At 45.6% G+C, this 25786-nt stretch overlaps 1 protein-coding gene and 2 long non-coding RNA genes across 4 annotated transcripts in view; 2 read left to right on the top strand and 1 right to left on the bottom strand.

Moving 5' to 3' along the window:
- LOC126195227 (uncharacterized) overlaps positions 1–306 on the top strand; it is a 386656-nt gene extending 386350 nt beyond the window's left edge. Inside the window, exon 5 of the long non-coding RNA XR_007538561.1 lies at positions 238–306. This is a non-coding gene — a long non-coding RNA (uncharacterized LOC126195227). The remainder of the gene's footprint in view (positions 1–237) is intronic.
- Positions 1–25786, bottom strand: part of LOC126195224 (myristoylated alanine-rich C-kinase substrate) — a 495457-nt gene that overhangs the window by 463536 nt on the left and 6135 nt on the right. The gene's annotated exons all lie outside the window — the stretch shown is intronic.
- The window catches only part of LOC126195228 (uncharacterized), an 80814-nt gene continuing 55328 nt past the window's right edge, over positions 301–25786 (top strand). Inside the window, exon 1 of the long non-coding RNA XR_007538562.1 lies at positions 301–369. This is a non-coding gene — a long non-coding RNA (uncharacterized LOC126195228). The remainder of the gene's footprint in view (positions 370–25786) is intronic.

Raw genomic sequence — 25786 nt, 5'->3', positions numbered from 1 at the left:
TTCTAGGGGACTGATGACCTGAGATGTTAAGTCCCATAGTGTTCAGAGCCATTTGAACCATTTGAAGCTTCGTGGACGGGTCGTGGTCGTGCTTTGGTAGCTCAGATGGTAGAGCACTTGCCCGCGAAAGGCACAGGTCCTGAGTTCGAGTCTCGGTCAGGCACACCGTTTTAATCTGCTAGGAAGTTTTAACAACTGTTCCTTTCAGTACAGTAATTTAATATTTACGTGTTTCAGCTCGATACCGGAGAAGTTCGTCACAGAAAATGCAGGTCGCTACGGATGAGCGAGGACGTGTGAGGGAGAGCGGCAGCCCACGGTTCCCGGGCAGCGTGGCGGGCAGTGCAGCGCCGGCCGGCAGGGAAACAGGTAACCGGCCAGCCGGGTGGATGAGTCACCACCGGCCAGGCGGAGAGTACGTTACGCCCGCGGCGCCATTGTGGGCCGTTGGCGCGCTCCCGCCGCGCCCGCCACACACTTTTTCGGCGCACGCGGCCGCTTACTGCCGCACAATCGACGGTCTGCGTTCAAGGCCTCTGCTTGTCGTGCCCTTGCTACTGACCATCGCTTGCACTTTTCCACGAATTAAGGTCTCCAGCGACACATTTGTTCTCTAAGTTCTACTGCTGTACTCTGCAAATCACTGTGTAGTGCAGGGCAGACGTTAGTTCCCGTTGTAGCAGGTAATAGGAATTCTTAAGCCGTCGGACAAGGACCGTGAATTCGAGCGTTAAGCGTGCTGACAAGCGAAACTCCCCATCGCGCCTCCCTCAGAATCAGTCGTGAGATGGCCCAGAAGATAGCCCATCAAAAACAGATCACAGGTCAAGCATGAAAAACAAAAAAAAAAAAAAAAAAAAAGGGCTCTGAGCACTATGGCACTTAACTTCTGAGGTCATCAATCCCCTGGAACTTAGAACTACTTAAACCTAACTAACCTAACGACATCACACACATCCATGCCCGAGGCAGGATTCGAACCTGCGACCGCAGCGGTCGCGCGGTTCCAGACTGTAGCGCCTAGAACCGCTCGGCCACTCCGGTCGGCAAGCATGAAAACAGCAAGAAGGTGTGCTGAACTGTGATAAAAGGGAGCAAAATAGAAAAAGTGAATGGTCCAAGCTCAATATGTGCATCCTTATACCTTCTGTTCTGTAGCTGCAGTGTCGTGATTATGTGGTCACGGTGTTGAACTGCGAACGGCGTGACCTGTGCTCAAAATGGTTCAAATGGCTCTGAGCACTATGGGACTTAACATCTGAGGTCATCAGTCTCCTAGAACTTAGAACTACTTAAACCTAACTAACCTTAGGACATCACTCACATCCATGCCCGAGACAGGATTCGAGCCTGCGACCGTAGTGGTCGCGCGATTCCAGACTGAAGACCTGTATTCAGATCTTGCTCGTGCCCCAAATACTTTTTTCACAAAATTATGAACTATCCGTCCGGTTACTGGCGTGTCTGTTCGCTGTATTCAGATTTGTATCCGTGTCGTGATGCAACGTCAGTGTGCAACAGCGAGGTGTAAGAAAGGGACCTCCAGAAGTACGTACCTCCTATTTGTTATACACAAATGCCATATGTTATGACTCTTGCGTTCCGTTTTAACATTTGAACTCGTTTGGTATAACATAGTTCACAACCGCTTATTCGTTGTTTTCATTTCTGCGAAAGGTCGACCCGGCATCTCTCCTGTCCTCACTATTCATCACATTTACTTCGCCACACGTATCATATACTTGCCACGTAACATATTCTACACCCAATGTCTAGTATTACAACTGCCAAGACTACAGGAGATAAGACATGTCAACGACCGGACGGAAAGTTCATAATTTTGTGAATAAAAATGGTGCGTGAGCAAGATTTGCGCAGTCCAACCGTCAGCACATAATCACGTCACTGCAGCTACACAACTCTACTCGATGCTGCACATATTGAGCTTTCACCGTTCACTATTTCTATTTTGCTTCTTTTTTCACAATTCAGTAAACTTGTATTCATGCTTAATCTGCGTTCACTTTTTGACGGACTATCCACTGAGTCACAAAAAACTAAACTCTGCCCGAACAGGCCATGAAAGTCCAACGGTACCGACCGGACGCCGTGTCATCCTCAGCCCACAGGCATCAATGGAAGCGGATGTGTGTGTGTGTGGGGGGGGGGGGGGGGGGGGCACGTTGTCAGCACACCGCTCTCCCATCCGTATGTCAGTTTACGAGACTGAAGCCGCTACAATCTGTGGGACGACCTCGATCAGGCTGCTCGCGCCACGGATCCTCAACCGAGAAATCTCGCACAGCTGGCCACGACACGAGTAAGCATGGCTCAACATGGGTGGCGATACCTTCCAGAACCTCATCACTGCCTCTTCCTGCATCTCTCGTAGATCAAGGATTATTTGAACAATCAAATTACAAAAATGGAAACAAACAGTAAAACAAAAACCATTAGGGAACTTTACCTTGCCATAAATGGGTATAGAAAGGGGTTCAAGGCTAGGACAAATGCACTTCGAGGGGATGCCGGGGGAATACTGACAGACCCAAGTGCTATATTAAGTAAATGGAGGGCGTAGTTTGCACATCTATTAGATGTACACCAGGAAGCAGGAAATGAGCAGGTGTACGAAATACATACAGCAGAAACCCAGATACCTGAGCCAACATTAAAGGAAGTAAGAGATGCAATCAACTAATTGAAAAACCATAAAGCACCAGGATCAGATTTCATAACTGCAGAATTAGTTAAAAATGGGGGACAGAAACTGGTGGAAGTAGTCCACAAAGTGATAACTAAAGTATGGAACTCAGAGATGATACCCGAAGAGTGGCAGGAGTCGATTCTGATCCAAATTTTTAAGAAAGGTGACAAAATGGATTGTAGTAATTATAGAGGGATATCGCTATTACAAGTATGTTCCAAAATTTTCTCGAATATTCTGCTAAGCAGGCTTACACCATATGCAGATGAAATTGTGGGGGATTACCAAGCCGGCTTTCGGAGGAACAGATCAACTGTAGACCAAATATTCACCCTGCGTCAAATTTTGGAAAAGAAATGGGAATACAATAAACCAGTTCATAATCTTTTCATAGATTTTACAAAAGCATATGATTCAATATTGCAATCAAAATTGTACAGAATTCTTTCGGAACTTGGAATACCAAAGAAGTATGTTAGACTTATAGAAGCGAGTTTGAAAAACACAAAAGGTAGAGTACGCGTGGAGAAATTGGAGTCAAAAGAATTTGTAATAAAGAACGGACTTAAGCAGGGAGATGCCCTGTCTCAGCTACTTTTTAATTTAGTCCTAGAATGTATTGTACGAATGGCAGCAGATAATTCAGAAGGTGTGGAGTTAAATGGAAATATTAAGATATTAGGGTATGCAGATGATCTAAACGTCATTAGCGATAGGAAAGAATCTGTAACAGCAAATGCGAATGCATTAATCAAGGTTAGTGAAGATGTAGGTCTAAGGATAAGTGAGGACAAAACTAAATACCTGGTTACTACTAGAATGCCAACAACAGTAGATCAGGAAATGTTAAGAGTTGGAGACATGCAGCTTGAAAAAGTGAACACATTTACGTATCTAGGCGTGGACATCACTTCGAGAAATGTGATTGAATCCGAACTGAAGAAGAGATTACGGGCGGGAAATGCGTGCTACTTCTCACTGAATAGATTACTTTCATCACGGATATTGTCTAGGAATTTAAAGATTAGAATATACAAAACTATTATTCTACCAGTTATGCTGTATGGGTGTGAGACTTGATCTCTCACTGTGCAAAATGAAAAGCCGTTTCGAGTAATTGAAAACAAAATTTTGAGGAATAATTTTCGGAGCGAAAAGAGATGACATTAACGGAGAGTGGCGAAAACTGCATAACGAAGAGGTTCACGAACTCTATTCAAGCCCTGACATAATCAGTATTATTAAGTCACGTAGGCTGCGATGGGCGGGTCACGTAGCTCGAATGGATGAGGGTAGGGCAGCGCGCAAAGTACTGGTAGGGCACGTAGAAGGAAAACGTCCTGTGGGGAGACCGAGGCGTAGATGGGAGGACAATGTGAAGGCTGATTTGAGGAGCCTAGGTATTGAAGGTGAATGGAAGGAAATAGCCCAAGACAGGGACAGATGGCGAAAATATGTTGCTGCGGTAATGGACTCTCGAGTCCAGTATGACCAGTAAGTAAGTAAGGTGTTTCCATTAAGAGTGCTGTAAGAAGTTCAGAACGTGGAAAATTATTAACAAACCGCCATTAGATAGCTGCTCACATTCCCCGATTGGACTTTTACGGATGTTGTAGCGCATGCCTCATATGTGAATGCATTATTATGTATAAGGCAGAGTCATTAGCACTTTCGTGAAGAAACAAATGCACAAAATTCCACATGAGGCGTGAAAACTAGTGAACCAGTTTCTGCGCCTTTTGTCGATGGAACACTTGTACGTTGTGCTCTTGCAATACTCTCCTTATGGTTATTTAAGCCATGCCCAAAGCACTGGTTAAAATTGCATTGCGAAGCCTCTCTTTCACCCCAATCACAAAATGCTGTAGTATCATGTGTGACCTTCCACCACTAATACGCCAAAGACGTTTCTCTTAGGCTTGAATAAAGTACAGCAAACATACTGCTGTCTTCCTGATAAGAGAACTGATGCTCGTAAATACTATGAGCATATGTTCAAAGGAAGCAAGAAACGTAGCTCAGGGTTTAATGTCCTATCGACGAGGTCAGTATGGACTGAGCAACAGTTTGGAATGGACAAGGACGGGGAAGATCCATCTCAAGATTTAAGTAAACGATCGAAATCATTTTGACGCCGGCCGATGTGGCCGAGCGGTTCTAGGCGCTTCAGGCTGGAACCGCGCGACCGCTACGGGCGCAGGTTCGAATCCTGCTCGGGCATGGATGTGTGTGATGTCCTTAGGTCAGTTAGGTTTACGTAGTTCTAAGTTCTAGGGGACTGATGACCTCAGAAGTTAAGTCTCATAGTGCTCAGAGCCATTTGAACCATTTGAAATTATTTTGATCGCACCTCCCGATCGTATCTTGCCACTGCGCCGTCTACCGTAACAGACAAACACCTCACCGAACTAAGGTGTCAGAGTGATGTAGAGACAATTGTGTGAAACGTCAAGAGCTTTCCTTAATCTGAAGTCAAATCTGTGAACTAATATAACGATAAATCACAGCAGTTTGATGAGCTACACTATCTGCAGTTTGTGCTCTAGACACAGGAAGATGACACAAAGAAGAAAACGTCACTCATATGTGGGATTACCTGAGTGAGGTCCACAAAATCGGCTGCCTTTTTGTTGGCACGGTCCGACTGTATATCATCGCCCCACACAGTATAGCTAAAATTGCATAGTTTGGAATTTCGTACAACTCTGTCGTTACAGTCCGACAAACTATTCTGCACACAACCACAGGTTAGACGCTTCGTACAAACTCCAGGGTATGCTAACCAAAGTCGCTCAAATGCTGCTCAACCAGACACAAGTCATAGATACAAAGTCGTCGACGTTTAGTCGATAAGGCGAACGTCTAATATAGGACTGGTCGAAGAATAAACCATCTGAGTTTCCGCCGTAGCCGGCCGGAGTGTCCGAGCGGTTCTAGGCGCTACAGTCTGGAACCGCGCGACCGCTGCGGTCGCAGGTTCGAATCCTGCCTCGGGCATGGATGTGTGTGATGCCCTTAGGTTAGTTAGGTTTAAGTAGTTCTAAGTTCTAGGGGAGTGATGACCTCAGAAGGTAAGTCCCATAGTGCTCAGAGCGATTTGACCATTTTCCGCCGTAAGTGATTTGGGAAGTCTAGTTGGTTATGGACGGGGATTTGAAAGATGATCTTAGTAAGTGTCCGGTGTCTAGGTGCGCAGCTGTGGTTAGACTGTACAAAAATTCTCCGCCACAGCACTGCAACAAAGCAACACTCTGCACTGTCGCGACAAGGTTATCGTGGGGCGCAGGCTCTCAAGATAACACGAGTGTGCGCAAGGTCAGGGGCCTCGGTTTATCGCCACTACGCCACGCGACCCACTAGAGCTTCATTTTTAGCGTTTTCGGGAGCGTAACTGGTGATGCAATGTTTTAATGAGTGTAGGAGTGTATTACTGCACTGCAGAGTTCAAACCAACCTATGAGTTACTGAGAGTTTTACTCATTTCTTAAAACACGTGTAATCTACGAATATTTGCTTTAATAAATATTAACTATTCATAAACGATTTAGCACGCTGTAATTATGACGTCCGTAAACTTTGATTCGGGCATGGTCAACAACCTGTCGTGTGCGCTATCTAGAAATACACTACCTGGTCAAAACTACGCGGACACCACTACATAATGTAAAATTTAACAACAGATGTCAAGAGAGGAGGACCCGCCTGTGCAAAAAAAGGTGTAGAGTATTGTTCTGCCAGCTGAGAAGTAATAACAGCAGAATGGATCGGGAAGGAGAGCTAAGTGGCTTCGGACGCTGACTAGCTATAGGATGCAACCTGACCACAAGTATATCAGGTACATAAATTTAGACAAATTGTCTGTCGAGTACAGTGATCTGGTGCTATAGTTAGGTTAAATCAACAGTCGAGATTTTTGTGTTGTCTCGTTGTCACTGTAGGCTTGTACCACGGGAAGCAAGGAGAGGATGTCGTTTGGTGGCCGGTATCCTCTAAGTATAACACTACTGCACGCGTATACTAACAGGGTTCTTTATTCGCAAGAATAAGAAAGCAACTTCACTTAAGATAGTTGTTGTAGAACAAGCTCTTCCGTATAGTCACAGCTGGTGAAGTGCAAGTCCCGCTATGTACACTACCCTGGTCGCTATGTGCTGCCTGATTCTGAGCTAGAGGCTGAGCTAACTGCGACTGCGACTGCGACTCCCAGTGGGCTGCGACCGATGACTCGACTCGTTGACTCACTGGATGACTGACTGGGCCCTCCGGTCCGCGCCGGCTCGGCGATCTAAATACTAGCGGTTGAGAGGGCGTTGGCGGCACGTTGCTTGCGAGTCTGTTTGGCCTCTCTCCTGATGGGCTCGTTGCTTGTGCCTACTAGCAATCTTCTCGCAACCTCTTTGCCGCCTGGTGTGCTAGCGACAGCTTATACCAGCACAAAGATCGCAATAACATTTGCTTATTATGACCGGTTTCGGCTATGTTAACGCCCTCCTCATAGTTTTTGGGGCCCCTATGGCTGGTGCTGGAGGCTCCTCGATTTTTCACTGACGGTGTAAGATCGTGGTATCACGTGAAAAACCGAGAAGACGATAGCACAAGCCATAAGGGTCTAAAAAATTTGAGGATGGCTCTAACATAGGCCGAAACCAATCACAATAGATATTATTGCGATCTTGACTGTCGATTAAACCAGGTACATTTTAACCCTTCTGAAGTCGCCCAAGTCGACTGTTGGTGTCATTGCGAAGTGGATACGCGAAACAACAACCAAAGCTAAACCGAGATCAGAGAGACCTCATGTACTGAAGGATGGGGGCCGTCGAGCAATGCAGAAAGTGCTTCTAAAAATCGCATGACGTCCGCGGAAGGAATCACTCTCGAGTTCCAAACTGCTACCAGCAGTTGAGCTGGACTGTGCCTGGGGAGTTATGAAGAATGGTGTCCAATGGTCCAGGAACTACTCATAAGCTACACGTTTCCGTAGTCAGTGTTAGCGACGCTTGAGCTGGTGCAAAGAGAGACGCTACTGGACAGTGAATGACTGGAAACGAGTGATTTCGAGTGATGAATCACGCTGTACCCTGTGGCAATCCGATGGTTTGGGATTGGCCAATGCCTGTAGAACGTAACTTGCCATAACGTGTAGTGCCAACAGTGAAGTGCGAAGGAACTGGTGTTACAATAATGTGTGTGTTTTTCGCGGTTAGGACGTTGCCCTTTATTCAAAATGGCTCTAAGCACTATGGGACTTAACATCTGAGGTCATCAGTCCCCTACACTTAGAACTACGTAAACCTAACTAACCTAAGGACATCACACACATCCATGCCCGATGCAGGATTCGAACCTGCGACAGTAGCAGCAGCGCGGTTCCGGACTGAAGCGCCTAGAACAGCTCGGCCGCAGCAATACATTTATCACCTTGACGAAATACCTATGGCTTCATCCAAGTATGTTTCCGTTTTCTTCCCCTCCAAATAAACGCTCAATGCAATTGTGGCACTAGCAACTGCAGTGCGCAATAACGAGCTGTTGTCCGCCATCTTGAAATTTGACGAAAAATATGACGACAGTGTAATACCCCTTATTAGCGCCACGTCAAAGATCTCTGTCAAAGAAATATGATAGTGTAATATCGGCCTAAGCTACGAAAAAGGTGACTGGAGAAGGTCGGACGAGGATCTGAACCCCGATCCCCGCAAAACTCAAATAATACCTCGGTATACTCCCAAGAATTAGTACTGATGGCTTGTGGAGCACAGAGAGAGCTCTAAAAGAAGACATTATTCACAGGGCTCGCCGGTAACTTCAGTTAGTACGAATTTTCGGTATTATGTACACACACCAAAAAACGTTTTGCATCACCCTGGTTCTCAGAACTCCTGAAGATAGACGTTGACTGTGGATACTCTATCACAGACACAGTCCCTTCGACTGTTCCGATATGTCACTAAACCTGCCCAAAGATGTAAACAAGGAGGTACACGGCTCGTGTTGTCTGTACTTCAACCATGCCCAGACGGTCAATACCGCGGTTCGATCGCGTCCGCATTGTTACTTTGTGCCAGGAAGGGTTCTCAACAAGAAGAGTGTCCAGGCGTCTCGGAGTGAGCCAAAGCGATGTTGTTCGGACATGGAGGAGATACAGAGAGACAGGAACTGTCGATGACATGCCTCACTCAGGCCGCCCAAAGGCTACTTACGGATTATGGCTCGGAGGAACCCTGACAGCAACGCCACCGTGTTGAATAATGCTTTTCGTGCAGCCACAGGACGTCGTGTTACGACTCAAACCGAGCGCAATAGGCTGCTTGATGCGCAACTTCACTCCCGACGTCCATGACGAGGTCCATCTACGCAACCACGACACCATGCAGCGCGGTACACTGGGCCCAACAACATACCACATGGACCGCTCAGGATTGGCATCACGTTCTCTTCACCGATGAGTGTCGCATATGCCTTCAACTAGACAGTCATCGGAGACATATTTAGAGGCAACCCGGTCAGGCTGAACGCCTTAGACACATTGTCCAGCGAGTGCAGCATGGTGGAGGTTACCTGCTGTTTTGTGGGTGGCATTATGTGGGGCCGACGTACGCCGCTGGTGGTTCATGGAAGGCGCCGTAACGACTGTACGATACGTGAATGCCATCCTCCGACCGATAGTGTAACCATATCGGCAGTATATTGGCGAGGCATTCGTCATCATGGACGACAATTCGCGACCCCATCGTGCACATCTTGTGAATGACTTCCTATAGGATAACGACATCGCTCGACTAAAGTGGCCAGCATATTCTCCAGACAAGAACCCTATCTAACATGCCTCGGATGGATTGAAAAGGGCTGTATATGGTTGACGTGACCCACCAACCACTCTGAGGTATCTACGCCGAATCGCCGTTGAGGAGTGGGACAATCTGGACCAACAGCGCCTTGATGAACTTGAGGATAGTATGCCACGACGAATACATGCAATGTGTGGTTTTCACGAGCAATAAAAAGGGCGGAAATAATGTATATGTTGATTTCTATTCCAATTTTCTGTACAGGTTCCGGAACTCTCGGAACCAAGGTGACGCAAAACTTTTTTTGATGTGTATATGTCGCACAAGCAAGTAGAATACCTCCTAGATTGACACATTTCTGAAATCCGTGTTTCACGAACATATTTGAACCAATCCGACAATCATATAAACAAATGTGGAAAACTGCCTGAGACCTACGATCTGCCTGTGAGTGTGTACCGGTAATTCGACACAGAGGTGTTGCATCTCTGAAGTGTTATACTCGGGTTCAGGGGTTGAGTTACCGTAATGACAGACAGCAGCTCGTGGGCGGGAGACACCGGGTCAGGACGGATCCTCGAGCAGCGCGACACAGTTGCGTAAATATGCATTCCGCGACGCCGAGCCTGCAGACTTTCTCTGGCAGGAACAACGACCCAGCAGAGCTGAATTCCGAGCGGCGACAGACCGACTTCCGCCGGTACCGCTCGCTCCACAGCAGGACGCGTGACGACAGCTGCGCCCGCACAAACGCCGTGTCTACACAACCGTGGCTCTATCACACTACCATACACTGCTCGAGTGTGGGGATATGCAGGTCCACCACGTCTGAGTAGCCTGCAGGTCATTCAGAATAGAGTTTTACGAATCGTAAGCAGCGCTCCGATTTACACACGTACCGTGGACGTACAAAATGAATTTAGCCTCGAGATCATCCCTGAAGCATTCAAGAAACTCGCCATACGATTGTATATAAGAAATGGAGCCACTCTAATACCCCTTTCACCTACTCCAGCCTCGCTCTATCGCCTTCAGTTACACAACCTTCGCATGGAACTTCGCGACAGAACCTTTATGTACACCGATTGCTCTCGGCCTGACCGTGGTGTCGGCTGTGTTTCGTCATTGGAGCCAATTTTTTTCGATATCGTCTTCCGGCAGCAGACTACTCAGTATTTACAGCCGAGCTCTTCGCCCTGTATCAGGCCACGGAGCACATCCGGCAACAAGGACTTTCCTCAGCTCAGATTCTCTCAGCACCCCTCAAAGTCTATATGCGCTGTACACCGCCCATCCCTTAGTGCAACGGGTCCAGGAAAACTGTCACTTGCTCACTCTTGGTGGAGCCACTGCGATGTTTATGTGGGTTCCCGGTCATGTCGATCTGCCAGAAAACGAGGCTGCTGACACTGCTGCCAAGACTGCAGTCCTCGTACCTCAGCCCACGAGTTGCTATATTCTCTCCAATGCTCTCTGTGTTGCCGTCTGTCAGGAGGCCGTGTCACTTTGGCATCGCCATTGGCCTTACATTCATGGGAATAAGCTCCAGATTATTAAGCCTCTCCCAGTGGCTTGGACGACCTCTCGCCCCTCCCGCCGGGAGGAGGTCATTTTAACTAAGTTGCATATTGGGCACTGCCTTTTTAGCCATCGTCATTTGTTAAGTGGCGCTCCCCCACCACTTTGCAACCATTGCGCCGAAGTTTTAACTGTCCGCCACTTCCTGATGGAATGCCCATTTTTTAACCGTTTACGTTCCTGCTTGGGTTTGCCATCTAAGTTACCGGCCGTTTCAGCAAATTACGGCGGGCTGTCGACCGCGTTTTACTTTTTATTCATCGTAGCAATATGGCGAAGCGCATTTAATTTTTAGTTCTGGACCTCCATTCCTATATGGTGTCTTTTGTATTCCTATATGGTGTCTTTTGTAGCCCTTTCTCCACGTCCCTGTTTTTAGCTGTTCTCTCTTACGTCAATTGGGATTGACGTATAGTCGTTTTTTAACCCCTCTCTGTCTTCGTGTTCTATAATTTTGACTTTGGCGTGTATGAGCCCAGTTGTTCTAAAACAAAGCAAAACAAACAAACCCTGAACCTGGGAAATTACGATCACAGCCACAAGTGCACTCACCTATGGATAATTCAAACCGAAAACAAACATAACATAAGGTCAGTGAATACATGTATTACAGCAAGTCTGACTAGCTCTGTTTACGACGAGCTTATTACCTGTGGCTTTTCTCACATGTCCAACATATTTTACACACATTTAACATAATTCACAAGTACTTGTAAACATATTTCACCTGCATCTCTGGCGAATTTCACCCAGCAGTCGGATTCGGCTTACGTCCGGCCGGTTACATACAAACATCAGTTTTCATAATATGTATGTATTCCGTGATCACTTACCACAATAAGTATGATTTCGGCCTTCGTATGATGATTTCTGCAATAGAATGGATCGAATCGTGATTATCACCTTACGGAAGCAGAAGTAAACAGATAAGCTATAGAATGTGCACTCCCTGTATTTTCAGCCAAGTACGAGTCTCCTTTCGCAGGCCAGCACGGGATTCTCTTCCGTGGCCAGACGAAGACAGTCGTTAAGCAGCGATAACTAGGAGGGCCGGCGTCTGAGCGCCGCTTTTGTCTGCCCACAATGGGCCACTTACTCGCCGGCGACGTGTCGACACTCCCTGGGCTCGCTTGTGGATGCCGTCGACGCGACGCTTTCTCCGGCAAGTAAGCGCCCGGTTCCATTTCGCGCCGGCCACTGAACCCTTTGTATTCCGAGCTACTGACTCTCAAAATCCGTACGAGAGCCAACGCCGTAGCGTACGAGAGCTTTCTGCGCAGCCTACTGGAAGCCGCCACAAAGGTACAGAATGGTTCAAATGGCTCTGAGCACTATGGGACTTAACATCTGAGGTCATCAGTCCCCTAGAACTTAGAACTACTTAAACCTAACTAACCTAAGGGCATCACACACATCCATGCCCGTGGCAGGATTCGAACCTGCGACCGTAGCGGTCGCGCGGTTCCAGACTGTAGCGCCTAGAACCGCTCGGACACCCCGGCCGGCCACAAAGGTTCCTAGAAGAAACTGAACTGAATAAGTCGCCCGAGACAGTATGGTAGCGGCGAGTGACAGACGAAACCTGAAAATCTCGAGTATTGTGAGAAGCGTCGAGCACGTGCTTTAGCACCTACACAAAAGATGTATAATGTGTTCATTTAATGGTTGTTGCCTCGGTTCATGTTAGCAAACACTCGTTTCCACAGGATTCCACGTCCATTTGCGGGATACTTTGACCTGCTTCACTAGAGAACTGCAACAATGCACACACCTTTGCCTTTCGTGGGCAAGTGCACGAGAGGTTCTGTGAAGTTTGGAAGGTAGGAGACGAAGTACTGGCGGAATTAAAGCTGTGAGGACGGGTCGTGAGTCGTGCTTGGGTTGCTCAGTTGGTAGAGCACTTGCCCGCGAAGGACAAAGGTCCCGAGTTCGAGTTTCGGTCCGGAACTCAGTTTTAATCTTCCAGGAAGTTTCATAATAGCACACATTCCGCTACAGAGTGAACATCTCATTCTGAATACACACACTATTATAATGTATAAATTGTAATGTACACCGTAAGACGTAAAAAACAACTAACCACGAAGGAATTATCCGAATGGAACGGAAATCAGTATACCCGATGTACATATACAAATAAATGATTTAAGTCCCGTAAATTATTTATTCGAAAGCAAGAGCTTCACAAATTGCGGAAGTCAATAACGCGTTGGTCCACCTCTGACACTTACGCAAGCAGTTATTCAGATTGGCACTGATTGACGGAGTTGTTTAAGGTCCTGATGAGTGATATCGTGCCAAATTCTGTCCAATTGGCGCTTTAGATTGTTAAAATCCTGAGATGGTTGGCAGGCCTTGTCCATAATCCTCCAAAAGTTCTCAATTGGGGAGAAATTCGGCGGTCTTGTCGGCCAAGGTAGTGTTTGGCAAGCATGAAGACCAGCGTAGAAACTCTCACCGTGAGGGGGCATTAGCTTCTGGAATGTAAGCCCACGATGGCTTTCCGCGAAGGGCAACAAAATGGGGCGTAGAATATCGTCGACGTATCTCTGTGCTGCAAGGCTGCCGCAGATGACAACCAAATGGGTCCTGCTACGGAAAGAATTGGAACCTCGGACCGCCAATCCTGGCTGTCAGGCCATACGGCATGCGAAAGTCTTGTTAGTACTCCACCACTGTTCGGGACCTTTCCACCCAAGTCTTCGGCTCGGATTCTATTTGACTGGAGTGGAATTGTCTTCCGTGATTAGCTCGCTTCGCACCGAGCCCCGATGACCAGCGAAGACGTGTCTGGAGACGCCCCAGACAGCACTGGGATACCAACCTGACTGGTGCCCGCCATAACTAGGTGTTATTGTCCGGGCGTCATTTGTTTTCATAGCAGGACCCCTTTTGTTGTCATCTGTGGTACTCTTACGTCACAGTGGTACGTCGACGTTATTCTACGCCGCATTTTGTTGTCCTTCATGGCAAGCCATACTCGGCTTATATTTCAGCAAGATAATTGTCGCCTGCACACGGCGAGAATTTCTGCTGTTTGTCTTCATGTTTGCGAAAGCCTACCTTGGCCAGCCCGGTCGCGGGATCTCTCCCCAAGTGAGAAGGCGTGGAGCATTATGGGCAGGTACCTCCAATCAGCTCGGGATTTTCACTATCCAACGAGCCAATTGGACAGAATTCGGCACGATATCCCTCAACAGGACATCCAGCAATTCTCTCAATTAACGCTAAGCCCACTAAGTGCTTGCATAAGGGCCAGAGGTGGACCAATGTGTTACTGACTTGCTCAGTTTGTGAAACTCTTCCTCTTGAGTAAATAGTACAATCTTCCTGAAAGTGTAATCGTTTGTTTGTCTATACATGTACATAACACCTACCGAATTCCGTCCCATTCGGATAATTTCTGCAAGGTGTGCAGTTTTGTTGGTCTTAGAGTGTATGTATCAAACTTTGTACTACACATGTGGCAGCTTTCATTTTGTTAGCTCACTTATTTGGGCTCTCACGTTTAGATTACACGCTCTTCTCCTCGCTTTGTATTGCTCCAGGTCCGTTCTGGCCATCAAAGATATCACTTTTCTCACTGGTTGGTTCTTACTATTTTTGTAGTGGGCACCACAGATACACAAATGGTTCAAATCGCTCTGAGCACTATGGGACTTAACATCTGAGGTCGTCAGTCCCCTAGAACTTAGAACTACTTAAACCTAACTAACCTAAGGACATCACACACATCCATTCCCGAGGCAGGATTCGAATCTGCGACCGTAGCGGTCGCGCGTTTCCAGTCTGAAGCGCCTGGAACCGCTCGGCCACAGGCCACAGATACACAGAAATCATTCGGATGACACAATCGGTACGGCCTGATTACGGAACAATATTCAACAGAAATGGACACATTTTACAAGCACGTCAACCGACGACAGTATTTCAGAGTACCAGCCCACGCGTTCGCTGCAAAACTGTGTCACTGTGCTGTTTTAGTAAATTTCGAAAGAATTTTTAACAACTCTTACACTACTGTTATTGTTGAAAATCCCTTCTTTGTGAGAAACTCTTAGTCGATAAGGAAAATTCCCAGTGGGAAGACAGACTACAGTTAAAATATGCAGTAGCAATCGCTGACATATGTTCACAACACGGGGAAAAAATTGTCATCTGATAATTTGCCTTCTTAAATTTCATTCGATGCACTCCTACTCCACGTAAGGTATTCGGCAGAGTGGTGCTAGGTTACACATCATGTGCTGATGCCGAAATGGTCGTCAAACGTCTGTCATGTGATTTCTTCAAACGGAATAATTTGAGACGTCTTTCGTAGAAGCGTCAGACAATCTCAGGGATTTTACCTCACGGTAGTCAAGATTTTGAAACGTAGACGGTAACGTACCCGTTGGAACACGTTCTCAGTTGTTGCTTACACGAAGCACAGTTTAGCGATTAGGCTACAGAGTAATCCGATATTTAAAACCTTACGTGTAAACACAGGTGCGTAGACAGTGCAAGCACAAAGACAACGTAAATTTCATAATAATAATCCTACTTCCCTGGCGGTGTGCGGATATACCCAGGTTACATCATCCATAAATGTCGCATTTCGAACGCAGTGAATCGATAAGACTTTACCAACAAGTTAAGTTACTTGGTTCGCTACCTTGCCTATTGCTGCAACTCACCAGTAAACAATTTACCGCACTTTGAGCGAATTCGTGTAACATCTGTTCAATCTGACTCGATAAATATGCACAATGAGACACCTGCATGAATAAATGCGCTCTATTTGGGGAGATCCTCGCCGTGTAAGGGAGGTAGCTGGCCGGTCGCGTATCGTTAATGCCGAGGTCGCCAGGCGTAGAACAGGTCAGCTTATCGATGCAAATGCCAAGGCCGTAAGGAGAAACAGCACGGCGAGTATTTAGAATTATCAGTCTGTCTCTAAAACGGCAAAATGTGCACCACTTCGGGGATATGTCCTGTCTTCAGAGTTGTACGACTGTTTTTGGACACACATACAGTAGTCCAGTAGTTCTATTGGAGCGATAATCCCTATGTTAAGATGACGGTACTCTAGAAATGACACCGATTCTCTTTATGTACACGTGCTCGAAACTGATAAGCACTTACAGTTTTTCGTCTGATTTTCCTTATTACCTCCCACTTTAGCACAAACAGTGCATTTTGCTGTTAATCTTTCGTAGCTGATTGCGACGATAATGCTATCTGCAATAAACAGCAGCAGTTAATGGAGTTTCAGGGAAAAGGAATGAAGGGGCGGGAGAAGGGGTGGGGTGGGTAGGTTGAGGTTGCAGAACCCTACTAATGAGTACTGCGATCCACTGGCTCAGCCTATGTACCACCTGCCTACAAGGGTTGCAGGAGTAGGTGAAGACGTAAGGGATGCAACAAGTTTCCGACGGCGAGCAGTAGATCAGGTAACATTTTACCACCTACATAAATTTTTCTTCTGCATGCGCATGACGAGGTAACAGTTCTGAAACATCAAGAATTCATGCGCTGCAAGTTTGATCAGAAACTAACAAATACAGGAGGTGTCAGGAGGAAATGTATATGCTTTGAAGGATGATTGAACAAAAAACTTCATACGGATATATGCCGTATTCCGATTAGTTTCCGAGGTAGAACTATTTAGTCCTACAGAAAAAAATGACTAGGACGGTTTTCTGTAGGAAATTTAATGTAGTTTATTTTGTACAGCGAGATGTTTCGGCTGGAGGATGCGATTTTTGATATATTCAACAAAAACGGACAAACATGATATTAATTGTGTCCTGTCTTTGAAACCATTCGGAATAGGGCATACGTCTATACGAAGTTTTTGGATCAGAATCACTAATACTATCGCCCTCAAAGTATTTACCTTTCCTCCTCACTCACCCAGTATATTAATAAGAATGAGAAAAAAAGACGATTACAATATCAGAAAACACTATGTTTTCAAATTAATAAAGAAAGCGATGTCAGTCTGAATCCTACATGGACAGTCCTAAAGTGCTAAATTCAAAGTCGGCCCTGCATTGGGCTATTAAAACTATTGTGTCTTAGAGGACTACTTGCAAAATTCGACATACGAGGTGTGATCAACAAGTAACGGTAATTTTTTAATTTTGTGGGCTTTATATATCCGACTTAAAAAAAATATCTTGTTAATACACACGTTCCTGATGTATGTTTGCATTTTCAGCTGTTTTCATTATTTAGTTTATTATTGAGTATCGAAAAGGTAAGTGTTTTCGAGCACTTGGGGAATTTTTAATTTCGAAAAAGATGGGTCAACGCATTTGCAACAAACTTTGAGTGAAAAATGGAATAAAGTGCAGCACCGCATCTGAAATGTTGACTGTGGCTTTTCATGAATCTACTATGAAAAACACAATATTTTACGAGTGATATAAACGTTTCAAAGACGATCGAGAAGACGTTGAAGACGACGACCAAGCTGGACGCCCTAGCACTTCAATTACTGATGACAATGTGGAAAAAATAAAGAAAATGGTTCTGGAAAATCTCCGAATCGCCATCAGAGAGGTTGCTGATGATGTCGGCGTATGCTTTGGCTCATGCCAAGCAATTTTTTCGGATGTTTTGCACATGAAACGTGTATCAGCAAAGTTTGTTCCGAAACTGTTGAATTTCGACCAAGAACAACGTCAGGTAGACATCGCTCAGGAACTGCTGAAGGAAGTCTATAACTATCCGGTTTATAACAGATGACGGAACACGGTATAAGGGCATCAGGTCGAAACCAAGGTCCAATCGCAACTGCGTGAAGAGCCAATACCGAAAAAAATTCGACAAGTTCGATCACACGTGAAAATTTTTCTCATTGTTTTCTTCGAATACAATGGGATACTGTGTGGTGAATAAGAAATACTACCTGGTGGTTATCCGACGAAAACGACCTGAATTGTGGAAAAACCACTCGTGGTAACTGCATCACGATAATGCTCCTAGATCACATCTCAATGTTACATCGTGGCTTCAGCCACATATTCGCCGGACTTTCCCCCCCCCCCCCCCCCCCCCCCACTGCGACTTCTTTCTATTGCTGTGACTGAAGAGAATCATTGAAAGGAGGTCATTTTGCCAGCACTGATATCATAAAAACAGAATCGCTGAAAGAGCTGAACACATAACGGAAAGTGATTTCCATAAGTGCTTCCAAGATTGGAAAGAGCACTGGGACAAGTGTATTATATCTGAGAGGGATTACTTTGAAGTGGGCATAGTTGATACTGATGAATAAATAATCCCATTACACTTTGATCACATGGGGCACGCTAAAGCCATACGGCTGGTTCATGAAACTCTGTCAACACCACCTAAATGGCGAATATTTTCAAACAGTCATTACTTGACCTTATACGCTTCGTACGTATTGGAAATACCGTGAATATTTTTGGGGCCATCAACACCGCTCGTCAATATTATAGAAACTAACAGCAACGTCAAATCGCAGCCTCAGACGGTGAATATACCGACGGCTTGGCAATATTAATGAACGTCTGAGGGACCCTCGACGAAACGACATTCTGAATAGGGTCGAGCGGACCGAGATTTGAGGCCCCGCCTACCGTGTCAAGAGCGCGCCAACTCTCGCTAAGCCGGGCCAGGCAGCAGCGGAGGAGACCCTAAACCGTGCAGCGCACACAAAGGAGACGATGCCGGCTGCCAAGGCCGGCGACATCCGATACGACGCCGTGTAGCCAGGGGGCCCTCGCAGCCAACCTCCGCCTCGCGGTGCAAGGCGCCGGGCTAGCAACGTCACGACTCCAGACCCGCGCTGGGAAGTGCTGCCGCATACGCCATACGACACAAAGAGAGGTGCATGCAAAAACTTGTGCTGAATAACTCAGACAGTGTTGGAAACGTAGACAGTTTTAGCGACGGGGCACGTATTATGCTCGAGTATAATGACTTTTCTGGAGACTAGAAATCTACTCTGTAGAAATCAGCATGGGTTTCGAAAAAGACGATCGTGTGAAACCCAGCTCGCGCTATTCGTCCACGGGACTCAGACGGCCATGGATACGGGTTGCCAGGTAGATGCCGTGTTTCTTGACTTCCGCAAGGCGTTCGATACAGTTCCCCACAGTCGTTTACTGATCAAAGTAAGAGCATATGGACTATCAGACCAATTGTGTGATTGGATTGAAGAGTTCCTAGATAACAAACGCAGCATGTCAATGGAGAGGAGTCTTCCGAAGTAAGAGTGATTTCAGGTGTGCCGCAGGGGAGTGTCGTAGGACAATATACATAAATGACCTTGTGGATGACATCGGAAGTTCACTGAGGCTTTTTGTGGATGATGCCGTGGTATATCGAGAGGTTGTAACAATGGAAAATTGTACTGAAATGCAGGAGGATCTGCAGCGAACTGACGCATGGCGCAGGGAATGGCAATTGAATCTCAATGTAGACAAGTGTAATGTGCTGCCAATACACAGAAAGAAAGATCCTTTACCATTTAGCTACAATACAGCAGGTCAGCAACTGGAAGCAGTTAATTCCATAAATTATCTGGGAGTACGCATTAGGAGTGATTTAAAATGGAATGAACATATAAAGTTGATCGTCGGTAATACAGATGCCAGACCGAGATTCATTGGAAGAATCCTAAATGCAATCCGAAAACAAAGGAAGTAGGTTACAGTACGCTTGTTCGCCCACTGCTTGAATACTGCTCAGCAGTGTGGGATCCGTACCAGATAGGGTTGATAGAAGAGAGAGAGAAGATCCAACGGAGAGCAGCGCGCTTCGTTACAGGATCATTTAGTAATAGGGAAAGCGTTACGGAGATGATAGATAAACTTCAGTGGAAGACTCTGCAGGAGAGACGCTCAGTAGCTCGGTACGGGCTTTTGTTGAAGTTTCGAGAACATACCTTCACCGAGGAGTCAAGCAGTATATTGCTCCCTCCTATGTATATCTCGCGAAGAGACCATAAGGATAAAATCAGTGAGATTAGAGCCCACACAGAGGCATACTGACAATCCTTCTTTCCACGAACAATACGAGACTGGAATAAACGGGAGAACCGATAGAGGTACTCAAGATACCCTCCGCCACACACCGTCAGGTGGCTTGCGGAGTATGGATGTAGATGTAGACAAATTACAAAGGGAGTACCGCAGGGTTCAGTTTCGTGTTCGCTCTTATTATTCCTTATGTTCGTGAATGACCCTACAGTTAACATTCAACAAGCAGGGTTGGTACCTTTTGCAGGCGATACTAGTGTTAGACACGATCCAGTCACATTACTGTGACCACCGCCATGTCCACGTCAACGTGCAATAACCATCACATACGGGAGGTGGCAGCATTAGCAGTAGAGGGTATACAAACTGTGTTGGAGGGACGCGGAAAACAGTGTAGTCGTTGTGGTAAACCGGAAACGGAGCGATTTATCTGACGTCCAAAAGGGCATGATGACTGGCTTTCGGGCCAAGAGTGGAAGCATTTCCGAAACGGCTAAGTTTGAAAACTGTTCGCGTGCCGTCGTGGTTGAAGTACACCGTGCATGGAGAAATGATGCTATCCAAAACTGTGGTGTACCTCGGACCGTAGATGACAGAGGTGAGCGAAAGCTGCCGAGATGTGTGGGAGCGAACAGACGTGCAATTAAAAGTCATACTGTAAACACAGATTTTAACTGTCATTTCTGTAATTTCTAATAGTTTTCAAAACTTCATGCGTATGACATCATTGTACTTCCTAGATCTAAGTTCTATGAGTACAGTGTGGCTCAAAACAGTTCTGTCTTTTTCTTAATTCGTAATAGCTTTCAGGAATTTCGTATGTATAAAATCATTGTACTTCTCTGACAAAAATGTGGATCAAACATTTCATAACGTGAAACTTCCTGGCAGATTAAAACTGTGCGCCGGACCGAGACTCGAACTCGGGAACTTTGCCTTTCGCAGGCAAGTGCTCTACCGACTGAGCTACCCAAGCACGACGCACGCCCCGTCCTCACAGCTTTACTTCTGCCAGTACCTCGTCTCCTTCCTTTCATAATGTGGATCAAAAATTTGACCATTTATAATAGCTTTTTAAGTTTATATGTATAGCACGAGTTCACGACCCCGTAGTGAAAGAACTCAGGAACTTTGCCTTTCGCAGGCAAGTGCTCTACCGACTGAGCTACCCAAGCACGACGCACGCCCCGTCCTCACAGCTTTACTTCTGCCAGTACCTCGTCTCCTTCCTTTCATAATGTGGATCAAAAATTTGACCATTTATAATAGCTTTTTAAGTTTATATGTATAGCACGAGTTCACGACCCCGTAGTGAAATATGCAGCTAAATTAAAAAAAACTTAAAACATGGGCGTGAAAATGGTAACAAATGTGAAACTGAAGGAAGAAACTGTCACCACAGCATAATTATAATAAGGATACTTCATATTTATGTAAGTAAAGATATATTTTCGACAAAGGCTGCCTTCCAACTTACAATTGTTTCCACTTGTGCCTGTTTAGTCACCAGCAAATAACTTTCTTTGTATTAAAACAGTGACCTGCAGCAATATAAACATGTGCATGAATGTATAAACACCTGATAATGGTCACAAGTCCGAAACCGGTCGAGTGACGAATAAATAATCTTTTATTGTGACTGGTAGCGGAAATTTCTCTACACCGTATAAAGGAAAAGTCACGGAGTTCAGCAACATCCACTATGGATAAAATTCACGTAAAGACGTGCAACTGCTCAGTAACTGACCGCCCACATCAACCAGGGGGCTACTAACTGTGTCTCAACAACCGTTCAGCGAACGTTGCTGCGTATTGGCAGGCGCCCGGTTCATGCACCCGTGCAGGCAGGAATTTGTACGCCAGTATCGCAACTGGACGTCCACCAAGTGGCGACAGGTGGCCTTTTCAGATGATTAATGTTTTATGCCCCATTGGACAGATGGCTGTTGGTGTGGAACATCTGAAAACAAACACCTTGCAACAATGGTCGGAGCATTATGTTTTTGTGGCATTCCCCGGGTGATCTTGTCAACACTACACATAATGGCAGGTAACGTTCTCGAGGCCTTTATCAAACCCAAACACTTCCATCGGATTGCCGCAGGGTATACTGGAATTCATCACTCCAAATCTCTTGTTCCCGATTGTCCACTGTCTACTCGCGACATTCTTCACACCAACACCTTAACCAGCGTTAAGCAGTAACTACAGAAATGTAGGCTCATGAAGAGCTGCTCCACCATTGTACGCCGTTATCTTCAGCTCCCTAAGCACAGTCATTATGCTAGGTATACTGCAGGCACCACTTTGAAACTCATGAGTGATTCCTACAGCTATTTTTTAAAACCACTCTCTGCAGTGCTCGACGCTCCCTGTCCGTCAATACACGAGGCCCGACCGGTCTCGGTTTGGCTGTGGTTGTGCCTTCGCGTTTCCACTTCTCTTCCCAATCACATCACATCACCAACAGTCGACTTGGGCAGCTTTAAGGCGTGAGTCCGTTAGCAAGTAATTTTCGCAACTGATTTCTGCAAGCAATTGCTGAGCTGTTTACATCAGAAGAAAAAGTTGCGCAAGTTTACTTCCCTAAGTTGCACAAGTGTTTCCACTAGAGTCACGTCATGTGACAGCCAAGTGGAAGTTGACAGTGTCGTGGTTAAAACCAGAGCAGCCACCACCATTGTTCCATTATCATTATAATTATTACTATTATTATCATTATTACTGAAGAAAAATCATTACGAAAAACAAAATTAAGAAAAAAGAAATTCCTGCTTGAAGAAATGTACACAGCGGCGTGTGCATTTCGAGAAACGCTATTGCACGAAATAAAATTAGAGGACCAGCTCTGATCAAAAACTTTCTGAAAACGTCGTATGCTAGTTTGGAACATATCAAATATTTTACGATAGGATACAAAAAGGCGGCAGACTATACCACCAAGGCATGGCGTTATAATTACGCTTCGATTTTTGCAGATAGTATTCATTATTTTTATCACAAATGTAACGCATTTGTGTTCATAGTAACATAAAAAAAATCGGCTAACATTTCAAGATTCCTGTATTGCCGTAATACTTATCCTTCCTGTGAAACAAAGTAATCTATAAATTAATTTCGCCCCTCCTAGACTTTGGTGGCCAGTTATTTATGTTTAGAGGTTATTTGTTTCGGCCCATTTGTCTTTGCGGTATTCCCCTTCCCGACACTGACATTTTCGTACAGGCATTGAACACATAAAACTTCTACAAATATGAGAGAAACTTCTAGCAACTGGAAAGTTCGGCAACTGCTTGCGGATGCTGCTTCTACAAGTTGACGAAACTTGCGGAAGTCGACCTGCTGGGAGTGTTTCCACGTAAAACATCCACCAGAAGTAGCTTCTGCGAATGACTTGCGGAAGTTCAGTTACTAATGGACACACGCCACTTCACAATCACATCACGAACAGTCGACTTGGGTGTTTCAGAAGGGCTGAAATGTCCATGATGGAGTTGTTACTCAGGTGACATACAACGGCGAGTGCGCGTTCGAAGTCACTGCGTTCACGTGACCCACTCATTCTGATGTCACACCGCTCCTCTACTGACAACACATTACCCCGTCTTCTTTTATGTGGGGGGCACCACTCTCGTAACATCTAATGGTCAATTCCGCAATACACTGGGTTGTCCAGATACTTTTAATCACAAGGTGTATTTTGTACTTAACAGGGCTCGGATATCTTCTAACCTTAAAAGTCGATTTTTTTCAAGTTTTCTTGGAAATTGTACTGTTTTAAGATATTAGTGTCCTGTTAATAACTTTCAACTCCTATAAGCGCAAAGATAATCGAATAGGACCAGTCCATAAGGTCCTACGGTGGGTGAAGAATCCGCATGAAACAAGCGAAAAAATACCATAACTTTAATTACTTGTTTACAGAGGTTTTTTACTCTTTTCCTTTAGTTCTGTATTTTCCGTAAGAATAGAGGCACTACGGAAACGGCATAAACATTCGTCTCAGATATCATTACATCGCAGCAAATAATTAATAAATCGCACGGAACAAATGGTGGCTTGCTGCCATACTGTTTCAGAACGTCCCACTTCGATCGAAGTCGAACAAACTACTAGCCATAAATTTGACTTGATGTCTGCAGTCTGTTGCCTGTGTATAATGTCATTATTTATACCTTATTTGGCGACCCACTGCAATATCATTACCTCAGAGAATCAATAGGCACCGCTTTCTCACTTAGAATCACTAACCGACTAGCTTTGACTGGAAGGTAATCAACAGAAATGTCGAACAGGGAGTAACGATATTCCAAGCGCAAGATCGAGAAATAATGGTCGGAAGGAAAACTTCAAAAGTCGAACGTTTCATTATTCCTGGTTCTAAAGGCGCTTTTCTTGCTAGAATATTGGCTTCGAACTGATCGGGGCCCACAAGTGATCTGAGGCAGTGGTATTCGTGCAGTGATACCTAATGGTACATCAGGCTTGTGCTGCTGGTCTAGAGCGTCTTTCATGATTACAGCTACGTAACCGCATGCGACATTATTTAATTGAGGAAGCAACGGGTTACATATTACAGCAGATCACAGTCACCCGGTACATCAGACGTGACACTTCAGCCCCGCCTCAGAATGCCTTCGCGAAATGTACTTGGTACCACGAAAGTTTTGCAATGCAACGCAACACAAGTCGCAGGAGGATGATTGTTGCTGCGTTCTGAGAATACTTCATACTTGCATTGTAGCCGCTGTGCCAAGTCTGTGGGCGTAGTCGTTCACTAGCAGGATTAGTTTGAAGTACCTGGTATGGCATTGCGGTCACGAAGTGAGATTATAGCAGTTTTGCGATACAACTTCGCGCGTGGTTTAAACAAAGGCCAGTAATTTGAAGAAATGACTCTTGCACACGGTGATGTGTGTCCACATCGTACAACTATACTCAGGTAGTCAGAGAATTCCAACGAGGAAATTACATTCTGGAGGACTCTGAGAGGACGGGAAGGCCACGATCGTCAGTTACGGAGGAAAACATTGCTGCCGTGAGGGAAACGCTAGACAAAGACAGGTGAGTGAGCTATAAGCATATAGAGGTTACCTTAGGGCTAAATGCACCAGCAATTCGTTCGATTATACATGATCTTTTGCAAGTAAAGAAACTTTGTTGTCTCTGGGTGCTGCATAGACTGATGGAAGAACAGATGACAAGACATGTGACTTGGTTCCGGGAGATGTTACAGAAGTTTTTTAAGGGACAATCTCAGTATGTGAAAAACATCGTACTATTATGATGTGCCGACTAATACTCAAAACAAAGTTTGGATTTTTGAAGATGAAGACCCAACCGTAGCTGTCAGAAAATCCCTATCAGTAAAGAAGGAAACGACAGCTTTTTTTTTCAAATCGAGTGGAATTATGAAGCGTATTGTGTTGGACAAACAGAAGACAGTCACAGGTAAGTGGTACACTGAACAGTGCCTGCCCAAAGTCACTTAGCCTTTGAAGAACCTTCGACCAAAGTCCAGAACGGACACTTGGTTCATCCGTCACGACAACGCTCCATCTCACGGCGCCAAAGCGTGCACGGAATATGTGCGGGGTACAGGTCTGAAACTTTTTGAGTACCCTTCTTACACTCCAGACTGATGTGTCGGCAGCTGGGCCAACACCTTGTAAATAGAGGCGGCTTAAAAGCACGCGAGACTAACGCAGACGGGC

This window comes from Schistocerca nitens, chromosome 7 (assembly GCF_023898315.1).
Source record: "Schistocerca nitens isolate TAMUIC-IGC-003100 chromosome 7, iqSchNite1.1, whole genome shotgun sequence".
NCBI lineage: Eukaryota > Metazoa > Arthropoda > Insecta > Orthoptera > Acrididae > Schistocerca > Schistocerca nitens.
Note: the sequence above shows the minus strand (reverse complement) of the source record. Positions and strands in the feature narration are given on the sequence as shown.